Source organism: Mycteria americana, chromosome Z (genome assembly GCF_035582795.1).
Source record: "Mycteria americana isolate JAX WOST 10 ecotype Jacksonville Zoo and Gardens chromosome Z, USCA_MyAme_1.0, whole genome shotgun sequence".
NCBI classification, from domain to species: domain Eukaryota; kingdom Metazoa; phylum Chordata; class Aves; order Ciconiiformes; family Ciconiidae; genus Mycteria; species Mycteria americana.
Window position 1 is genome coordinate 22,226,866 of NC_134396.1, and position 6,728 is coordinate 22,233,593.

The window sequence follows — 6,728 nt, forward strand, 5'->3', positions numbered from 1 at the left end:
CTTTACGAGTTTAAAACACACAGGCTGCTGGAGTTAAACAAATCAAGCTGATGAAGTGGAGAAAAAGGATGACTGCTTTAATCTCTCTCCAGAACTTGTTCTAATTTTACAGAAAATCCAGTTCACTTACTTATACATGCTTGCCTGTATCTAATGGATTAAATTATTGTCTAGTGGAGAGACGTTATATTGCCAGGACAGAATTTGGACCAGGGACAGCTTTCTGCTTTCAGTTTTACCAAGAATATAATTTTTATTTAGCACTGGTTTGACCAAAAATGGTCTAGTTGTGCTTTCTTAAGGAAGTTAGTAATCAATCATACCTTGAACTCTGGCTTATATCTCATGCCAGTGGTTTTAGGTAGTCCTGTGAGTAGCAGGGAGTTGTACTTGATGATCCTTATGGGTCCCTTCCAACTTGAGATACTCTATGATTCTATGACAGCAATTTTAAGCCCGTCGATTATGCTCCAAAGTCTGACTTTGTTAAAGAGTATGCTGGGACGTCTGGTGATGTCCTCTTCAGTAGTGCCACTGTATTGCTGTAGGAGATATCTTAATTAGTAACACGTCCAATAAATCTTTGCCCCAAAAATAGCTTTTTAAACAATGATCTTTGTTGCTGCACTACTACCTTGCTACTGTGCTTCATTTGCACACACGCATGTTTGTACATACTGTAGCCTGAGGCTAAAAAAAAAATTTTGAAATGCCTGTGAATTTAGCTTTTCAGAGCAGAGGGCCATGACTGTTACTTTCTGGGTTGGCACAGGTCCCTGTCTCTCCCTCCACAAATCAATGGGAGTCCTGGGCGCAACTATCATAGAAGGTTTAAAAAAACTGGTCCAGTGATTTAAGTGATTAACGACACAGGGAGAGTCACCAAATGTACTTTAATACATTTTTTTAACCTGGAAAAAAAGCGGAAGAAAAGGAATGTGGAAATAGATGTTCCTTCTTTTTTTTCTCCCCCACCCCCCCGTAGAGAATTGGTATATCAGAAACCAACACATGAGGGGTTAAAACTTTCTAAGTGATTGCATTGCTTTCTAATGGCCTTGACCAGCAGAAGTCTGGGGAGGAATCTGACCCTTCCAACAGCATGCAAGAGTCAGGTTATGCAACTCAGACTTCCTGGATTTATTTAGGTGCCGTTTTCCTGGTAAGCAAAAGGGTTGATGCAGAATTGGCCTCCTAGAGCTCTAGAAAATGTTAGGTGAACCTGTGGACTCAGCATTTCTGTGCAATGTTCAGTTTCTTCCCAAAAGCTCATTGTCTTGGGATAAAATGCCTTGCAAAGCAAAGTGCCCCCAGTTTTAGCTGTATGGTGAAGTAGGCCGTTGTGGTATGCCATGTCAGGAAGATTGCCAAAAGCCACCAAAACTTTGGATGTATTAGTGGATATAGGTGAAAAATACAGAATAAAGTGGCTATTTTACTGAGGTCAGTGAATGTAATTTCTGGCCTAAAATCCTCTTAGGGGAGACTTAATGGATTGAGTAGTTAAAAAAAAAAAAAGGGGGGGGGGGAGAGAAGAAAGAATAATTACTTCCCTTAACATTTTGTTGTCTTGGATGACCCTCCTGTCTCCAAGAGGTTGAAACCTGAAGCAGTTAACACTGTGGAAATCAGGCCCTTCCCTGGGAAATAGTTAAAAGGTTCCCAAAGGCGTTTGTATCCACTGATGCCCTCTGCAAGCCAAGTTTAATTCCACCTGCTAATGCTGGATAGCATTTATCACAGGTGCTGGGATTAAGGGGTTTACCATGCATACCAGCTCTGAACTGAGCTCCTCTACGCACTCTCCCCAGCATTTCTTTTTCAGTTCAGATCAGATGATGATTGACTCTCAGTATATCCAAGCATGATGTTGTCATCACCTTTGAACTCCAACTGTCAGTGAATATATAAAAGCTCTGGCACTTTTCCAAGACTGTAAAATACATCACTGTCTTTTTCCACTTATACTGTCATACATTAAGTGAAGCTGCCACTTATAATCACCCTAATAGATAAGAGATGAGGGTTACTGGTACCAAGTCTTAAAATGACGGAAATCAGCCAACAAAATATTGATCTAAATGCAATGACCGAAGAAGGCATTTTTGAAAGATGTACTTTCAGAGGTTTTTATCTTCTTGATACAGCTGGAAGAACTCAAGTTATTCTAGAAATAGCTTTTGTGTCTGTTTCTCCTGGTGTCTCATACTTTTGGCTGAGAAGTCTGGCTGCTCTGGGTCCAGTTCAGCCGTGGTGTGAATAATGCAAGGCTTGGCGTCAATCCCCGACACACAGGACTGGCTCTGTTTGCTGGGATGGAAGCAGCCCAAAGGCTACAGACATGCTCCTGCCTTTGAAAGGCAGCAGTAGAGCTGGCTGAAACAGTGTTCGTGCTCTTAGTGCAGCTGCAAGTAGCCCTCTTCACTGGGCTCTGTGTCTGCATGTGGGTCTGCAAACTTCATCCCTTCCTGCTCTTGTGCCTGCATCCAGGTCCATCGAACAAAAGCTTAACTACGGGCATTTCCTTGCTAAAAGGAGAGGCTTTCAGATGTTCAGTTCACATGGGGATGCTTAGGCCTGCCTCTGAGAGCCTGACATGAGCCAAGGGACAGAGGTAGGAGGTCAAGAAGCCACGCTGGAAAACATGCAAGGAGAATTTTGCATTAAACACTCTTAGAAATGGCCACAATGAGATTAGAGGAAAGGGGTACCCAGGTTCAGGTTTGTTTCCTATTTCACTTGGGAACTGTGAAAGTATTAGCCTTCACTACTCACAGCCTAATGCAATGCCTAGGGAAGTCAATTAAAAAATTCCCGCCTGTTTCACTTCACTTTGGCTGTTGTGTCTCTGCATGCATACGCTGAACAGAAGTGCCTGGTTAGAGCCGAGCTACCTGGTTGCTGTCTTTTTCCATCAGTTGCTCCACTTTCTGTTTGGTTGGTATAACATCATCCAACATACCAGTACCTCATCTCTTTCCAACAAGTACCAGTAGACAGCACAGTGCTGTTAAGGAGCTGCAGAACTTGCATGCTACCTGCAAGAATATTTGGGAACCTCTGTATAAGATACTATGCAGGAAATACTATAACCATTTTTATTTTTTTTCAAAGATGATTGTAACAACTTCTTAAAGTTGTTTGTAAAATGGCACGTCTGTTTTCCTGCCAGGATTTTAGGCAATGGGAACAAAGCACATGAGTAAATCATGCTGGAAGTAGTACTGCCTTACGGCTGTATACATACATTGGTCAATATATCAGACAGTTCTTTATTATAGGTGATTAATGAATTCAGTGCCTCAAAACCTCTGTTGTAGGTGTTCTGCTTCCTTAATGATATGCACTTTCAGCTTTTCCTGCTAAAAGAAAAAGATAAGCATGTTTCTTCACACCCACGCACCCACCCCATGCATGATCCCTGAAGAGATCTCAGGAATGAGATCATCAGAGAAAACAGGAGCCTTCAGGCACTTGGTACCTGCTGTGAGCACTTTGGCTGGCACCTTAAAGGGGGTGGCGGGGGCACGGGAGACAAGCTTGATGGACCTTTCTTTTCCCCTCCTTCATTTTACTACCTGTGCTTTGTTCCTTCACCCTGTGTCACTTGGTGAGTAGTAGTCTTTCCCCTTGGCCACTTCTCATTGGGAACCATGGCTGTGCATTTTCTGTTTGGTTAGCCAACACAGCCAGCACCAAAGATAAATTGCCTTTTAAATAATTCTTGCTATACAAAACTGCCCTTCAAAGACCTCTACAGTAGAGACCTGTAAATAAGGGCATCATTATACTCTTAAGCAAAGTATTATTAAATACATTCAGCCATGAATAGCAGAAGTCATTCTCCATGTCCTCTAAACACCATTACAGCCATTTGCAGGATTATTACTTAGATAACATAAGGGCTAATATTTTTTCAAAGCAGTGCACATGCTTTTGTATGATCTGTAAGTGCTGATCTGAATGGAAGTGGCAAAGAGATATTTCTAGGAGATACACTGGTAATTTTTTTCTTCAGCTTTTCACTTAATGGCTTTAGCCACTGTTGCAGAAACAGCCCTTGCTGCGTTCTCCTTAAGAGCTTTGGCTAGCTGCAGTGTTGAAAGGGTAGCTCATGCTCCCCCAGTATTACTGTCCTTCCTTACTCAGCCACGCTAACTTCACCGAGATGAAGACATGCCATTTCTTTTGCATGCCATGGTGAAGACACAGATTAATAAAGATCCTTCTCTACTTCCTGGCCATGGTATCACTCCTTTGAGGCATGAAAAGCCACCTGCTGTCTCTGGCAGTCACCCTGCAGTGCCCCTGTATTGCTCTTGGGCATCTTCTGGGGCCAGAAGAGCAACTTTTCTCCAGTCCCAGGGGAGAGTGAGACAGAGCCAGCCAGTTACAACCCCTTGGTACTGCAGAGGTGTGAGCAGGCAGGGGCTGGCCCAGGAAATGGCTCCCCCCTCGCCACCATGCACTCGTTCTTGCAAATTTATCATGGGAATTTTCCAGTCCTACCACATATATCTGCTCAGAGGCCCTTTGTTGTGGTGGTTGATCTGCATCACTAGCCTAGCAGGAGGAGCATGAAGCACGTTAATGCCTTCTGCAGTGGATGCTGATTTGGGAGGAGTGTGAGCAGAACAGCTGTACAAAGAGATTGAGAGAGAACAGAAACAGAGTGATAATAAAATGAGATTTGGTTTAGGAAAATCAGAGTGAAACAACTGAGGAAAAATAATATAAGTCTGGGAGTGAGAGAAAGTTAGAAATCCGTAATGCTGAAAGAGAACTTGCCAGAGAGTGAATTAAACAAGAGTTGACAGTGCAATGACAGCAAAAAATGGACCAGAGTTGGCAGTGTGATGAGAGCAAGAAGTGGTCCATGCATTTTTTGTCCACTTCAGATGGAGCAGAGAGGCACTTGACCCTGGAAGATGTAATGCAACTTGACAGCATTCAGGGTCAGTGCATCCCCAGGGAGACATCTCCAAAGGCTGCCACCATCAACCCAACAAACAACAGCTGCTAGCAAGTTGGAAGCTGAAAATAAGGAAGAAGTTTAAAAGGATACTTTCCTTTTGCTGAGAGACAAATCCTGTAAATAAGGAATTTAAAACATCCCACAGTATGTGACTGCTGAAATAATAAGCTGTACAGATGAGTTGCAAAGGGGCAGTAAACCAAAAAAGATAACAGCTAAAGGTAAGAAATTTCTCCAGGTTAGTTCTACAAAAAATGGGTTTTAGTTGTTGGGAAGCCTGGGTGAGTTTTTAAATGACTATGAGCTTGTCACCATCTCTGTCTGTTGTGTCAGAAGATAATTGCCCGTTCGGGCCTTCGTACAACAACTCGTATTTGGTCAGAATTGGGTCAAGAATCGCCGACAAGAGAGACACACGTAGGTATATGAAAATGGGTAAGTATGTGTGTGAGTTTCTGCAAACACGCTACAGATAGGACTGTAAATCCCTCCGTCAAGCTGCGGGAACACAACCGTCCAGTGCCTTCCCGCTGTGCCCGCTGATGTGCGGCAGAGCCCGGCTGCACCCCGGCAGGCGCTGGCTGCCCGCCCTCCGGTCACTTCTCTGCGGAGCAGGGAGACCTCTACAGACAGGATAAATCCGACACTGCTGCAAGCATGCAGAGGAAAACAGACTCTGACAGAGCAGTTAGTTACTGGCGTTTGTTCTGGGTTGGTTGGTTTTGGTTTTTTTTTTTTTTTTTTTTTTTTTTAGTATTCTGGTATTGTTTCATTCATTTTCTTCCTCTTTTAATAACCCCCTTTCAAGTGGTGACATTTCAGGCACGTACAAGCCAATATATGCGTGTCTTGATAATTATTTTCTCTAACTAACTTAACATTGAATTAGTAGCCCGCTGCTTTCTACCCAAGTTTTGTGCCTACAAGGAGGCCCAGCAGTATTCTCCTGAGGTCTGGGGTCAGAAGATGAAAAAATGCTGCAGCCTGTGCCCTAGCATTGTCCTTGGAAGAAGTGACGAGCATTGCAAGACAACTGCTAACAGAAATGTAAGCTCCATAGACAAAGAAAGGAACCTCACCATGTAACCCTCTGCTAAACCGCAAAACCCCTACGGCTCTTCTACCAAGTCAGCATGGAAGAAGTTCAGGAACCTGACATTACCTTCTAGGAAATCTCTAGGGGTAGCATTTTTTGGCTTGTGAGGAACTCATCCACCAAAGAGCAACAGCTATTAGGATGGCTACCCAGGCTCTGAGATCTACCTCTGCTCCAAGATTAAAAGTTTCCCTCAAATTACAGGATGATTTTCTTGAGGATGCCAACAAAATTACCTGCCATGCAACCTGGTGCGGGAGACATATTTCTGGTGTCCAGGTGTGCCTTTTCCAGCTAAAGTCTTATAAACACACAAACACGTCACCCCCTGCCCCTGACCAGCAGCCAGATCAAAAGGGACACTTGCCCTAACTTAGAACAGCGGAGGATCAAGGCCAAAACTCTCTTCCAACTGCAGAAAGGTTTGTATATTATTCTCTTCAAGCCTGACAGAAAAAGATTCTTCAAAGGCAGGTACAAGCCTGAAAAATAGGCTATCATCTACCATGGGCCTGCCCAGGGGACCCCACAGTCTGCTGCTGGCACGCATTATTGCTGAGGAGCATGAGAATGAGCTGGGCTGGACATGCTGCTCCAACACAGAAATACTTGAGCTGAGGAACTAGCCATCCCAAAGACTTTCACCTGAAATGTAAC